Raw genomic sequence first — 15,531 nt, forward strand, 5'->3', positions numbered from 1 at the left:
CAGGAGTGTGGCTATGGCAACAGAACCAGCTTTCTCTCCTTGGTCATTAAACTCTTTCATCTTTTGTTGAGGGCAGGTGAGGACTTGTGCAAACAAAGAAGGGGTGACGGATGGAAAGGAGGGATCATGAACTTGCTGAAATTCTGGCTTTCATGGGCCATTCGTGTTTGGTGGTTGTGAGATAAAAATTCGGGAAGAAGTTAAAATTATTCGATATGTGAAAATTATTTTAATGCCCCAGGGCCTAAGACCAATTTCAGGAAGTAATATTTCTCTAGAGAGAGCAGTAAAACGATGGAAATACGGGTGTCAGCCCCTGGAGGGACAGGGAGGCTGTCCTGTGTGGCCGGAATCCCAGGGACTCTAAATCCAGATTCCAGTCTCTGAAGAGATTATAAATCATTCATTCGTTCATTCATTCATTCATTCATCATAATTCCTCCCTCCTTGATCAAAAGCAATTGAGTGTTTGTTACATGTTGGTCCCTGAGCTTGTGCAGGTGTGGAGTGGGGAGTGAGAAGCAAAGTCCTTTCTTTTATACTCCAGTGGGAGTGACCCCAACACATGAGGAAACAACTGCTTTCAAGGCCAGTGCAGGGAGCGGGGGCTCGGCCACCTGAGGGGGAGGCCTGGGCATCCCAGCACTGACTGTGGTGGTTACTGCAGGTGATTTGGTTCTAGAATAAAACCAGGTTAATTTTCCATTTGCTTTCACTCCCCAGACCAGAATCTCTCCCTCTGAACTGGGGACGCCTAAGAAGAAAGGACCTGAACCAACAGCTGGTTTCAGGGTCTATATGTGCATAACAGGCCCCGGGTGGAGGAGAGGACAGGGCTGTGCCTGCAGACAGACTTCACATGACTCTGATCTGCTTCTCATCGTCTGTGTGACCCTGAGTCGTGACTGTATCTCCTTGTGCCTCAGTTCCCCCTCAATGAAATAAGATAAAGATTTGGCTGCCAGGTTGTCAGTGAATTAAAACTTAAAATAGTCACAGTCCCTGACTTATGTCTTGGGACAGGGGAGCTGCCCAAATAAGAGGCATCTGTCATGATCGACTCTAAAGAACATCCCCTGGTGTGGTACCTGATGGACGAGGAGCTGCCAGGAGCATCTTCTCTCCGCAGTCCCTCCCTGGGTACGATGACCTTGCGCTGGGGTCTCCTAAGTCCCCCAGGGCGTCGGCTAATGGCCGACGACCTTGTCTGTCTCTGCTCTCCACACAGGCTCAGGTGAAGGCCAGGCCCCGCCCCTGCCCAGATGTGGCTCCTGAGGCTGAGCCCTGGCTGGTGACCAGCTCCGGAGCCTCGGGGCTCAGGCACCTGGGAAATCGTTGCTCCCGGTCAGTCCTGCCCAGGAGGCCAAACCCAACGTGGCACACGATCCCCAGCGTCCCTGGCATCAGCAGCCCTGGGACAGGGGACAGGGGAGGGGCTGCCTGGGCTGAGCTTCTCCAGGAGGATCCCAGGGGGCCACTCAGGCCAGACCCTGACAAGCTCTGCAGGGTCTTTCTCGGGGTCATGGTCACAGGAGGGGCCCAGGGGCTGCACTGAGACTGGTCTCCCTCTGCTGAGTTGCTCCCATCAGACAGATCCTTCTTTCTGGGGTGAATGTCTGCAGGGTCTGGAATCCAGGAAGGGAACTCTGATCGTGTGAAGTTTGTCTCACTGTGTGTGTCCTGCACTAAATACTGAAGCCCCAACATGGGAGGTAATGCAGGGGTTGGGGGCAGAGTCCAGGCTGTCAGTCTGCGTGTGTGAAGTAGAATTCACCCCACCTGACACCCAGAGGTCAGAGAGGAATTACTCATGGTATACACGGAGCTGTCCAGTTACTAGTTCACCCTGCAAAGCTGCACTTAAGGCTTGTAGGGTGTAGTATCCTGTGTCCTCCAGGGTGACCTTCTGAAACAGCAGGGATCCATTGGGGTATATGGTCTCTCTGCCACTGTGTACTAGCCCAGGGTTAGCCCCACAGATAGCCCAGAAGTTCGTCAGGCAGATTGTGACACAGAAAAGCACATCCTCCCATTCAGCAGCATTGGACGGCATCAATTCAAGAGCGAGTCAGGCAGTGGTGGGCGGGCTCCAGAAGGTTAAGAGTGAGACTAGGAGGAAAGGGAGAAATTGATCAACATTTGGATTTATGTATTGGGATGGAAGATGAGGCCCTGGATCCTGAGCAGGTCTCTTCATCTCTCAGCCCTGTGGTGTGTGTGTGTGTGTGTGTGTGTGTGTGTGTCCCATGGTCAAGGTCAGCAGCGTGGCCACCGTTACTCCAGCACCTCTGAACCTGTTATTTCCTCTGTTTCAAACACTCTTGCCCAGGTGTCTGCCCGGCTCACCCCCCCACTGCCCTTGTTACCAGAGAGTGGGGCCCTTCTCAGGGAGAAGTCCGGGCTTGGCTCTCACACCGGGGGTTTAACCCGGTGGAGTCTGGGCAGAGTGCGGGCTAGCTCCCCACAGTGGGAGTTGAAGCTGGGCCTTCTGGGTGAGAGGCGGGAATCCCAGCTGCTACATTATGGGAGGTGGGGCCCTTCTCGATGTGGGGTCCAGGTTCTTGGTTTGTCGAGCAAAGAATTGAACGAGACACAGAGGTAAAGTGGTGAAAAAAGTTTATTAGAAGAGATAGTGCACTCCAAAGAATTAGGAGCGGGCCGAGCACTAAGAAGAGCGGCTGGAGGCCCTTTCTTAGCGAGGGTCTGGCGGTTTTATTTCTTTCCTCTGGGCTGGGCTCTCCCCCTCCAAATGCGCGACCCCTTGATTGACACCTGTGATTGATGAGTGGCTATTACCTCATCCTCTCAGACTGCGCATGTCCCTTCCCAGAGTTCAGTCTGTTATAATATTAATGAACTTCTGGGCATATGTGTATGGTATTATAATGATGGTAAAACAAAGCTAGGGTGAGATGGAGGTCATTGTAGCCCTCTATGGCGCAGGATGGGTCTAATTTGTGGTCTTTTTGTCTCCTCACAGTGGTAATGGTTAGGGCAGATAAGGGAAGAGTTCGGGAGGTCTCCAGGCCGTGCTCCCCATATATTGTGTTGGACGTGCAGGAATGCAGAGACCCGATTACCTGTTTCTAACTGCCTGCCTTGTTTTCCCTGAGACATGTGAACCCATAAATCTTTGTGGGGAATTGAGGGATGGGAGTTCTCTTCTTCTATATTTGCTTCGAGCTGAGAAGGGGATAGAGCTGCCCCAACCTACTGGGGATTCACGAAGCTCTCACCCTATCTGATCTTAAATAAAAAGGGGGGTCTCTTCTTTCTTGGTCAGGGGTGCACTGGGAGCCTCGCTGGGACATAATCTGTATCCTGACGGCCCCTAGATGAGGAGAGACAGATATTAGTTAATAAATTAAAAGCGCTGGCTCCAGGGATGGAACTCAAAGCCTATTTATCTTCATTTTAGGTGACATTTGTTCACCGAGGAGTTAGGTCTGGACTGGCCTGGAGGAATATTAAAACTCATTCTGTCTCTGGGATGGCGTTTATTTATCCACGAGTTAGGTCTGGAATTGCTTAGGGGAGTGTTGTGCTACACTGATTACAGCTCACAGGCTTTTAAGTAGTTATTAAGCAGGGGTGAGAGACATTCTGTAATTTAGGCTAGAAGCAATCTTTGAGATTTAGAAACTGATTAGAAGAGTGATTAAAACCAGGAGAAAAGGAGCTAAGAAACTAGGGAAAAGGAGACTTCAAACTTCTATAGTGAGGGGACTTAAAACTTTTGTAGTGAGGGGGCACTCCCATATCACCCTCAGACCCCTGCTGACACTCAGGGGCGTCCTAGCGAGACGCTTGCCCTGACCACGTCCTCTAATATCCTTCCATCTTCACTTTCTGACCTTTCCCTGCTCTGTTCCCTTCATGGCATTGTGGGTACCTGACATCACATCTAGATCTTTCCTGTCTGTCTCCTCCCCATGGAATGTGAGCTCCATGCAGGCAGGGGCTTGTCTGGTCCTGTTGTACCTCAGTGCCTGGAACAGGCTGCAAATACCCCTGGGTGAATGAACGGGTGTTCCCAGGGCGCTCCTCCTCCTGCTGTGTATTTGCCCACTTCTGAGGTTGGTGGTGAGGACAATATTTATATCCCCTGGTGAAGCTTTTTCTGGTGTCACCCTGACAGAAATTGTTATTATTATCATGTTTTTAGAAATTACTGCTCAGAGATTAATTACTTGTAACGCTGTCATTGAGGTTTTCCTGCCCCTCACCACTTCCAGATCCGGAGATTTTCCTGTTACCGAGCCCCCTCCCCCACCCTACTCTGCTTCACTGTCCTCTCTCCTCAGGTCCAAACAGAAGCCCTTCGACCCCTCTCAGAGCCCTGTGTCACCCAGGAGACCCCAGCCACTCCCTGTCTCCCATCCTCCTGTCTTCCCATAGAGAATTGTCCCCTCTCTCCAGCCAAGAGGAGACCCTGCCAGGGGACGCGCCCTCTGAGGGCAGGGGCTGAGGGGGGCTCCATGGTGTCTGCTGCCAGCTCTGTCTCTCCCTCTGAGAGAAAAGCTTGGGCTCCAGAGACGCACACAGGCACCACTGTCCCGTGGTGTCGGATCTGATGTCCCCTCCTGATGCCCAGAAACACCTCCCAAGTCCTGACGCCAGGGCGGGGTCTCTGCCGGGAACCTCCCTCTCCCTCCCCTCACTCCCTCCTCTCCTGTCCCCTCCTTCTCATCTATCTTTTTGTTCCCTGTAACTACTGAGGCCTCTGCCTTCTTCAGCTGTGACTCCTGGCCTTACACACACACACACACACACACACACACACACACACTCTGTCAGACAAGCACAAGCCTGGGGTGTCAGGTAGGTGCACAGTACCCACGCAGCCCTCTCTCATTCCATCTGGTTTCTCCCTTCAGAGCAGGAGCACAGGGTGCCTCATCAGGAGCTCTTGTCACAGGGATGTCACACCCGCTGTGCATCGGAATTACCTGTGGAATTTTATAAAGATTGTGATGCCCAGGTGACACCTTAGAAATGCTGCTTCAGCAGCTACCCAGCTAACATGGGTGCGGGCAGGCTAAGACCCCGTGATGTGGTCCCCAGGCACAGGGAGCGGCTGCAGATCCTGTTCAAATGCAGATTCTGACTCATGTGTGCAGTGGACCAGAGACTCTGCATCTATCAGGCTTTCCAGGGATACTGATCGTGCAGGCCTACAGAGCACACTTTTTTTTTATTAAAGTTTATTGGAGTGACAATTGTTAGTAAAGTTACATAAGAGCACACTTTCAATAGCAAGGTTGATGCAGACCCCTGTTCCCTGAGAGGACGACCTGCCTACCCCAGCATTAGCCTCTGCTTTGTCCCGGCCACGTGTCTGTCAGCACCACACAAACAGTTCCCTAGTCCCCAGGGGATATTTCTGTTTGTGACACAGAAACCCAGCTGGGCACAGGGTCTTCCCCGTGTTTTCAAAGCTCTGGGAAGGTTGGATTTCCTCCAAGCAGGAAGGTCACAGAGATGACTCTGGGGGTGAGAAAGGGGTGAGCTGCATGATGACTGGTGAGGGGACCCACCTTCTATATCCTGGTGTCACTAGCCTGGCCTCTGCTTCCTGGGTCAGAGGCCCAGGATCAGGTGTCACAGAAGGACCTGCAGTTCCCATATGTGACGGGGAAGATTCCTGTGTGTCCTGGGAAGAGAGGACAGTGGTGGGTGGTCGGGTGCCTGCGGGCTCCCGGGGCCTCGGGGGAAGGTTCCAGGGAGATCCTCTCTCCGTGTCTGTAGGCTGAGCTGTGACTCAGAGCCTGTCCACGTGCCCCCTGACCATTGGGCCAGGCTCTGTACTCTGCCTGGGGACTTTCCTGTGTTCACCCCGCCTTCCTCATGGGTGGTGACAGGCAGGGGGTGGGGAGCAGCAGAGGGACCCCAGACAGAGCAGGTAGGGGTTTTTAGGCCCTAGCAACGTAAGAAATGTCCAAACCTGTGAAGAACTTTTATTAGTTTATTTGAGCCAAACTGATGACATATGCCGGGGAGCAAGATCTCAAATGCTGCAGAGAAGGGCAGTTTTGCAGCTTATCTTATACATTAGAATCAAAGGAGAAAACATAAGGAAGATGTGTGAAATCCATTGAAGTGAGAGAAAGCAAAGCAGTGAAATCTCTAGGCGTAGATAAAAGACAAAATGGAGAAACACTTCTGTTACATTGGTGGGTACAGAATAGTTAATAATTAACATGTACAGCACACAGAGATGGTATGTGGGCGACAAGATAATAAGGGTCTTGCGGTCTTTTGCTCTGGTGCCAGAGGCTGTGTGCTTCCAAGGCCCTAGCAAAGAAAATGACTCTGACACGTCAAAGGTATGTTATCTGAGATACATAAGAACAGTGGACAGGGCTCACTTCAAGGAAAGACTGACCTTTGCTAAGGAAGCTGTGGGCCTGGGACGTGATTCTCACCATGACCTGCCCAGTTAGGAATGTATGTCAGGCCATGCTGCGTGGTTACTTTTGGTCACTGAGCTTGTCAGGCCTGTTATGTGGCCCCCCTGAGCTTGTCAGGTTTATTGCATAGCCCCCTTTTCGTTCACAGCCCCTAGAAGGAGCAGGTGGAACAGAGCAGGCACATGAGAGGGGCTCAGAAGGGTCTGTGGGAGAGAAATCAGGCTCCTTTTCCACCTCCTTAGTGGAAGGCAGGTTCCTGTGTTAATTTCCAGTGTGTTGTCTGTGTGTCTCAATGCCGCCCCCTGGAGGGCACCTGCCACCAATGTCAAGGGCTGCGCCAGAGATGCTGACCAGGCTCCTCAGGGTGTGAGCTGACCCTGAGCCCTGGGCAGAGGTGGGCTCTGACCTCCCGGCTGAGGGGCCGGTCAGCCCGGGTCCTGGTCATTGCGGGTCTCAGGCTTCCTGACTCCATCCCAGTGCTGGGTGACCCCGTGGAGAGGACAGGCATTGTTCAGAGGACTCTGGGTCCTGCATCAGGAGAACTGTCCCCAGGAGGATGTGCTGCCTTAGGAGGAGCTCCCTGTCCCTGAGGTTTCTAAGGAAGGGCCCGGTGAGTGGTCTCTTGAGGTTTTTCAGGAGAGGGCTCTGGACTGGGGAGCTGATCCCCAGAATGCCCTGTGTATCCCCCATCACAGAACTGGGGTGTTGCATTTGTGTCCCTGCCTGTCATCTGCTCTAGGCCTCTCCACAGGGCCCCAGAGTTAAAGCAGCTCCACGTGAAGACTCAGTCATGGGACCCCGTGGGTTCCTCCGTTATGGCATGAGAAGCCCCCTTGGAACTCTCAGCCTCTCTGAGAGTGAAGCAAACACAGCTCCTGGGTTCTCCAGTCCTTTCCTGCACAGGAAGGTTCCACTTGTTCCCCAGGACATCATAGGCTGGTGAGATGTCTTCAGGGGACCACAGACAGGTGTTCCCATAGACCAGAGACCATGGGGATGCGGAAGTGCCCCCTGAATTCTTCTGAGGTCAGAGTGGACTCCCTCCTCCACCTGGGATGGAGGAGGATCCAGAGCTTGTGCCAGGTCAGGTCTCTGTGAGAAGAGGAAGGACACAGGCTGCTGCTCCCCCCTCCTGACCCCTGCGGAGACGTCACTCACAAAGTAGAGATGGGCAGGGCTGTGGTTTTCTGGGAATGAAGCAGGGTCCAACTCCTCACTGTAAGGAGGTTCCTGTCCTCTGTCCTGACTCTACGAGGAGTAAAAGCCTATCCCTGGGACAGCCCCAGGCACTTGGTGGCCTCCTCCCATGCTGACACCAATGCCCCCGTGTCTACAGGGAACTTGCTCTAATGGCAGGTGTCACACAGAGTGACAGGCTACCATTGTATGGTTCCTCATCCATTTAATGAGTATTCACTGAGCATCTGTGATGTGTCTGGCCCTGGGCCGGGACCTCCACAGAGCACAGGACACACTTGGGTCCTGCATTCACAGAGTTTACCTTGTAACAGAGACAGGCACTCAGTGAAATCATGGAACTAAGGAGTTAATTATAATCGAGAGAAGGGCCATGAAGGGAATGTGTCTGATGCATCCAGAGCATGTAGTGGATGGAGTCTCAGCTGGTCTGGGGATCGCAGAGAGCACTTCTGAGACAGTGACCTCTTGGTTGAGACCTGAAGCATGAGTGGATGTGAGTGGCCATTTGTCATTTGAAGGACAGCGGGTGTGGAGGGAGGAGCTGCCTACAGAGGACTGGCCTTTGTTGGGCAGGCGCCTGGCTGGATGGAGGAGCTGACAGAGTCCAGTGTGGGGAGCCTGGAGAGTGAGGAGGACTGTGGACTGAGTGAGGCTGGTGAGGGCTGGGCCCTGCTGGGCTGTGGACGCTGCTGAGGGGAGTCGGCAGCCCCCTGAGAAGGCTGCGGGCTGTGGAGCAGGTCTACCGCCCTCTGGTGGACAAGGAGAAAAATGTGCAAGAAAAAGTCATGCTACAGTTTCTTTTTTTTTTTTTTAGTTTTGTATTTTTTATTCAACTTAGACTTTAAGCATTATTTCATGTGTGTATATATAGTTTCTAACATATTTATTGAGTTATAGTTCACATATAATAAACGTAACATATTAAAAGTATACAATTTAGATAAGTCTAAAGATGGTGGAATAGGTAAATGTTGTGCCGGGGGTGGCCAGTTAACTCAGTTGGTTAGAGCTGTGGTGCTAATAACACCAAGGTTGCCAGTTCAGTCCCCGCATGAACCGTGACCTGCGCCCACCTTAAACAAAACAAAACAACAACAACAAAAAGTACTTGGTAAACGCTGTGCCTTCCGCCTCCCAGGACCACATTAAAATTACAACTAAATTCTAGAACAACCAACCTGGAGAACCATCTGAAGACTTGCTGAACGGAACCCCTGTACCTAAGGATATATAGAAGAGGCCATATTGAGACTGGTAGGAGGGGCAGAGATGCAAAATAGGCTGACCCCAAACCCACAGGCAGTGGTTGAGCATCGAGAGGAACACCTTGGCGGTGGGAGTTCCCCCCGACAAGTGAGGGGTCCCAGTTCCACACCAGGATCCCCAGCCCAGCGGTCCACTGTCAGGTGATTTCTCAACAGAAACTCTGCAGGCCAGAAGGGAGTGGCATGAAATATTCAAAATGATGAAAAGCAAGGAGCTACAACCAAGACTGCTCTACCCGGCAAAGTTATTTAAAATTGAAAGAGAAATACAGAGCTTCCCAGAGAAGAAAAAGCTAAAGGAATTCATTACCACCAAAATAGTATTACAAAAAATGTTAAAGGGACTTTTTTAAGAAGAAGAAGGGGGGGAATATTTAAAAATATGAATAATAAAATGGCAATTAATATGTACCTATCAGTAGTCACTTAAAATGTAAATAGATTAAATGCTCCAATGAAAAGACATAGGGTAGCTGAATGGATAAGAAAACAAGACCCATACATATGCTGTCTACAGGAGACCCACTTCATATCAAAAGACACACATAGACTGAAAGTAAAGGGTTGGAAAAAGATATTTCATGCAAATGAAAAAAAAAGCTGGGGTAGCAATACTTATATCAGACCAAAATAGACTTTAAAATGAAGACTATCGTAAGAGACAGAGAAGGACATCACATAATGATAAAGGGATCAACTCAATAAGAGGATATAACCCTGGTAAATATTTATGCACCCAACATAGGAGCACCTGAATATATAAAGTAAATATTGACCAACATAAAGGTAGAGATTGACAGTATAGGTAAACCCCTATAACACGGTTGTTAGGCTCCTAAAAAAATGCTATGTTATGTGAATCCGTGTTATACAAAACAAAGAACTAGTACAAAAAAGGGGGTTAATTTCCAAAAATTTAAAAAACGTACTATTATATTTTTATAATTAAGAGAAATATCTTTATTAAAGCAATTTTCACCAAAAGTATAACATATTAATATGTATTAAATAATGCTCTTTTTGTCATCACTACTAAGCACCATTAACCGAGGGCGTTTTCTTTTTGACAAGATAGTTTCATCCTCTGAACTTTCTTCAGCATTATCTTGACTTCTATTCTGTACTTTTTGCAAAAAAGCTGTTATTTTAGAGTGCTTGCTTTTAGCTGAGAGATCTTTCTAAATTTTGTGATATGGCGCTAAGCACTTGTGAAGTTCTCTCTTAAACTTTGTGGATTGAAAAACTCTTAATAAATTTTAAAATTCTGCAGTCAAATCTGATATGACATACACGCTCAAATGAAAAATTTCAAATGAGACATCTTTTGCTCTTAAGAGCTTTTATTATGTTCTGTGTTGTTCGGGGATTTCCCTAATTTCGAATGAGATACTTTTTGCTCTTAAAAGCTCTTATTGGGGCGGCCGGATGGCTCAGTTGGTTAGAGTGCGAGCTCTGATTAACAGGGTTGCTGGTTCGATTCCCACATGGGCCAGTGAGCTGCACCCTTCACAACTAGATTGAAGACAACGAGCTGCCCCTGAGCTTCCAGAGGAGGGCTGGGTGGCTCAGCTGGTTAGAGCGCAAGCTCTCAACAACAAGGTTGCTGATTCAATTCCCACATGGGATGGTGGGCTGCATGCCCTGCAACTAAAGATTGAAAACGGCGACTGGACTTGGAGTTGAGCTGCACCCTCCACAACTAAGATTGAAAGGACAACAACTTGACTTGGAAAAAAGTCCTGGAAGTATACACTGTTCCCCCAATAAAGTCCTGTTCCTCTTCCCCAATAAAACAACAATAACAACAAAAAAAAAACACCTCAAATAAATAATCTAACTTTACACTTAAAGGAACTGGGAAAAAGAACAGCAAACAAAGCCCAAAGTAGAAAGAAGGAACTAATAAAGATCAAAGTGGAAATAAATGAAACAGGCAAGGAAAACAATAAAAATGATCAACAAAACCAAGAGTTGTTTCTTTGAAAAGATTTTAAAAAATGATAAAACTTTAACCAGACTAATCAAGAAAATAAGAGAGGACACAAATAAATAAAATCAGAAATGAAAGAGAAGTGACAACAACACTACAGAAATACAAAGAAAATTTTAAGAAAATATTATGAGCAATTATATGCCAACAAATTGGATAATCTGGAAGAAATGGATAAATTCCTAGAAGCATACACTCTTCTGAGACTGAATCAAGAAGAAACAGAAAATCTGAAATGACTGATTACTACTAATGAAATTGAATCAGTAATCAAAAAACTCCCAACAAACAAAAATCCTACAGCAGATGGCTTCACAGGTGAATTTTACCAAACATTTAAAGATGAATTAACACCTATTCTTCTCAAACTAATCCAAAAAATTGAAGAGGAGGGAAGGCTCCCGAACTAATTTTATGAGGCCAGCATTACCCTGATTCCAAAACCAGACAAAGGCATTACAAAAAAGAAAACTATAGGCCAGTATCCCTAATGAACACAGATGCAAAAATCCTCAACAAAATATTAGCAAACCGAATTCAGCAGTACGTTAAAAAGATCATACACGATCAAGTGGGATTCATTCCTTGTATGAAAGGTTGGTTCGATATTCACAAATCAGTCAATGTATACACCACATAATATAAAAAATCATATTGTCATATCAATAGATGCAGAAAATGCATTTGACAAAATCCAGCAGCCATTTATGATAAAACTCTCAGCAAAGTGGGAGTAGAGGGAACACATCTCAACATAATAAAGGCCATATTTGACAAACCCACAAGTGGTATCATACTCAATGGGGAAAAGCTAAAACCATTCTCCTTAAGATCAGGAACAACACAAGGATGCCCACGATCACCACTTTTATTCAATATAGTACTGGAAGTCCTAGTCATAGCGACCAGACAAGAAAAAGAAACAAAAGGCATTCAACAACATGGATGGACCTAGAGAATATTATGCTAAGTGAAATAAGTCAGACTGAGAAAGACAAATACCATACGATCTCACTTATATGTGGAATCTAAAGAACAGAATAAATGAGCAAACAAAACAGAAATAGACTCAGAGATACAGAGAAATAAAAGAACATTTAATATAGGCAGAACCTTGAGCAAGAACAAAGCTGGATGCAGCATATTAATTTCAAACATATTACAAAGCTATAGTAATGAAAACAGTATGGTATTGTCATAAAAACAGGCACATAGCTCAATGAAACAGAACAGAGAAATAAACCCATGCATATTTGGTCAATTAATTTCTGACAAATGAGCCAAGAATATACAATGGGGAAGGGACAGTCTCTTGCATAAATGGTGTTGGGAAAACTGGACAGATACATAGAAAAGAATGAAACTTGACCAGTATCTTAGATGATATACAAAAATCAACTCCAAATGGATGAAAGATTTGAGCTTAAGACCTGAAACCATAAAACTCCTAGAAAAAAACATAGGCAGTAAGCTGCTTGATATCAGTCTTGGCAATGACTTTTCAGATGTGACACCAAAAGCAAAGGCAACAAAACCAAAAATAAACAAGTGGGACTATATTTTAAAAATTCAGGGTATTTTGTGGTTTCATACAAATTTGGGGACTTTTTTTATTTCTGTGAAAAATGCCATTGGAATTTTGATAGGGATTGCATTGAATCTATAGATCACTTTGAGTAGTACAAATATCTTAAATTAACAATATTAATTCTTCCAACCCATGGACACAAGATATCTTTCCACTTATTTGTGTGTTCTTCAATTTCTTTCATCAGTGTTTTATAGTTTTTTTGGGTTTTTTTAGTTTTTTTTTTTAAGAGGAACAGGACTTTATTGGGGAACAGTGTGTGCTTCTAGGATTTTTTCCAAGTCAAGTTGTTCATCTCTCAATCGAAGTTGTGGAGGGTGCAGCTCAGCTTCAGTCCAGTTGCCATTGTTAGTTGCAGGGGGCGCAGCCCACCATCCCTTGTGGGAGTCGAACCAGCAACCTTGTGGTTGAGAGCCCACTGGCACATGTGGGAATTGAACCAGCAGTCTTTGGCATTAGGAGCACAGAACTCCAACCGCCTGAGCCACGGGGACGGCCCCTTATAGTTTTTAGTGTAAAAATCTTTCACCTCTTTGGTTAAATTTATTCAACATGTATCTCAAAGGGACAGAGAAAGAATGTACAAAAACACATTTTCTAAAGAAAATGTGCTGAGAGAAAGGGGGATCTTTTTCCCTTTTTGCACCAAGGAAAATTAATTTATTTTTATTTTTCAATTTCCATTTACCCTTACAGTTGTTTTTCCAGGAAAGAAGTCGTGCATCACGACTCATCTGAGGGGCAGCTGGCAGGTTTAGCAAGACAAGAGGAATAGAAGACCAAGGAAGTGTTTTTTTTTTTCAGTCAGGCTTTAGAGGAGGTATAACATGGATGTGTTGCAGAATCTAAGACCGGGAAGAACCCAAGCGACACTCAGAGAGTTAGGAGAGTCAGCTTTATTATGCAGGGGGGCTCAGTGGGGTCCTTCCCAAAAGACTGAGCCCCTAGCAAGGTTTTGAGCAGGTTTTTATGGGTTGGGGACTTTCTTGAGTCGGGGAAGGGGTAGGTGTTGCCTGGTGATTGGCTCAAGGTGTGGCTTGGAGGGGGTTATGCGGAAGTGGGCTGGGGCTTAGGCTGGGGACCTCTCTCTCCGCTCGGGCCACCATTTTAGGTCGGTTCCACGTGGCAGGGAACCATTTTAAGGTCAGTTTCCCCATCAGATGTGGATGACACGTCCAGCACGACAAGAGTTGTGGGAAGCGAGGAGGGCAGCACAAGGTTAAGAAAGACAGTAGACACGAATAGAGTGCAAGTGGGGCTAAGGGACTGCAGCCTCAAGTACTGAGCCCCAAATTGGTCCAACACATGGCTTTTATTAGTTAGGTGTGGAAGTAAAAGAAGTAAAGCTTATCAACCTCAAGATCTGTGAATCCCATATATTACAATAGGAAACTGATTTAAGCCAATCACCCTTGCCTGCAGGCAGCCAAACCGCAAGTCCCAGAATAAGTACTTCCCCAAGGGACAGAACCTTTATGCATATGAATAGATGGAGAGCACTTTATTGAGTCACTTCCCCTGCAGGTTGTGGGAAGGAATGCAGCCACTGAGGCAGAGGCTCTCTTTAGCCGGGGGAAGGTGGGGGTCTATGCCCACCTCTATCGACCCCACGAGTTCCCCAGATGGTCCCCACATGGCTGTGTCTGGCTTGGGTTGCCCCCCCTCCCGTGGGGAGTTGTACCCATCTTTGACTAGCCAGCCATATTTTGGGGCCAAACAGGGAGACATAAGATGCAAGCACAAAGGTGAAGCAAAGTCCCTGAAAGGATCCGTCTCACAAACTCTCTTTTCTTTAGGGGCAGGTACATGGAGACAGACGGGTAGGCTGCTGCGTGGCAACATGTAGAGAGCCAATGCAGAGGGGGAGCTGAAGGCTGGCAGGACAGAGGCTGCTTCATCCACAGTTACCTCGAGAAACACCATCTGTGGGGGCGTGAATGACCGCTTGGGGAACTTTAGGTTCTCTAAAGACCAAGTCTGCAGTGCAAATAACAGAGTCAGATTTTAGGGTCTCGGTCAGGGCTCAGCCTGGTCAGGAACAGGAAGTGGTTGTGAGAACATGTTTTTGGCCAGAGTGGGGTCAGAGTTAAGGGTCATTCTGATTCTGGGGTTAGATTAGAGGTCAATGTCCAGAGAAGAGAGGCTGGTGTTCAGAAACTATAAACCTGGACTTCACCCTGTCTCTTTCTACTTCCTTCCTCTCCTCTATTCTGTAGCTACTTTTCTTTTGCTGCTGTTTTTCATCTCTCTCTCTCTCTCTCTGTCTCTCTTCTCTTTCCTCCTCTCTCTTTTTCTTAACTCCTTTCCTTATCCCATACAAGGAAAATTTAAACAGTGTTAAAAATTGGTTCTTCGGTGACTGACATTGACTTTTGACCCAACAAGAATAATTTAGAAATTAAATAAGCATAAACTTGTTCAAACCTCTGCAAATAAACAAACAAAATCTAAATTTCAATGCTTTTTTTATTCTGGAGTCACCCACATTGATCTTTCTTTCTTTCTTTTTCTTTCTTCCTTTCTCTTTCTTTCTCTCTCTCTCTCTCTCTCTCTCTCTCTCTCTCTCTCTCTCTCTCTCTCTCTCCTTCCTTCCTTCCTTTTTTTTTTCCACAATGTGTCAATCACTTGCAATCAATTATTTAAATCTTGTAACCTAGTTTCAAAAAAAAAAATTGGGGGCAAAAATCTTACTTCCTGTAAGAAGAAATCAGACTTGACAAAGCCTCACGTTGGCTCTGAAGTAAAATCACATGTTGATAAATGCAGATACATTTTAATATCAAATAGTAGGACAGTAAATTCTAGACCATGTAGGAAAGAGCCATAAATTATAAAAGGACAAACTACTGAAACAAAAAATTATATTAGAAATTAACCCTAGCCTCCTCCCACCAAAATTTTCCAGTAGGAAATTGTAAAATAGTCTTTTAAATAACTCCTGGGTAATTATAATTAAGGACAGTAAGAAGTTTCAAATTCAGCATATTTTATGTGGCACATCTTACAAGCTCCAGTAGGAGAATTGCAGTGCAGAACTCCAGGTTTGGGTATTTTGGAGAAAATCCGTGCTTCCTTCTA

General features: G+C 46.6%; 1 pseudogene; it reads right to left on the reverse strand.

Annotated features, from left to right (window-relative positions):
- Nucleotides 1–4,522, reverse strand: part of LOC117035372 (carcinoembryonic antigen-related cell adhesion molecule 21-like) — a 28,531-nt pseudogene extending 24,009 nt beyond the window's left edge.
- Nucleotides 4,523–15,531: the final 11,009 nt, after the last annotated feature.

This window comes from Rhinolophus ferrumequinum, chromosome 15, assembly GCF_004115265.2.
Source record: "Rhinolophus ferrumequinum isolate MPI-CBG mRhiFer1 chromosome 15, mRhiFer1_v1.p, whole genome shotgun sequence".
Lineage (NCBI taxonomy): Eukaryota > Metazoa > Chordata > Mammalia > Chiroptera > Rhinolophidae > Rhinolophus > Rhinolophus ferrumequinum.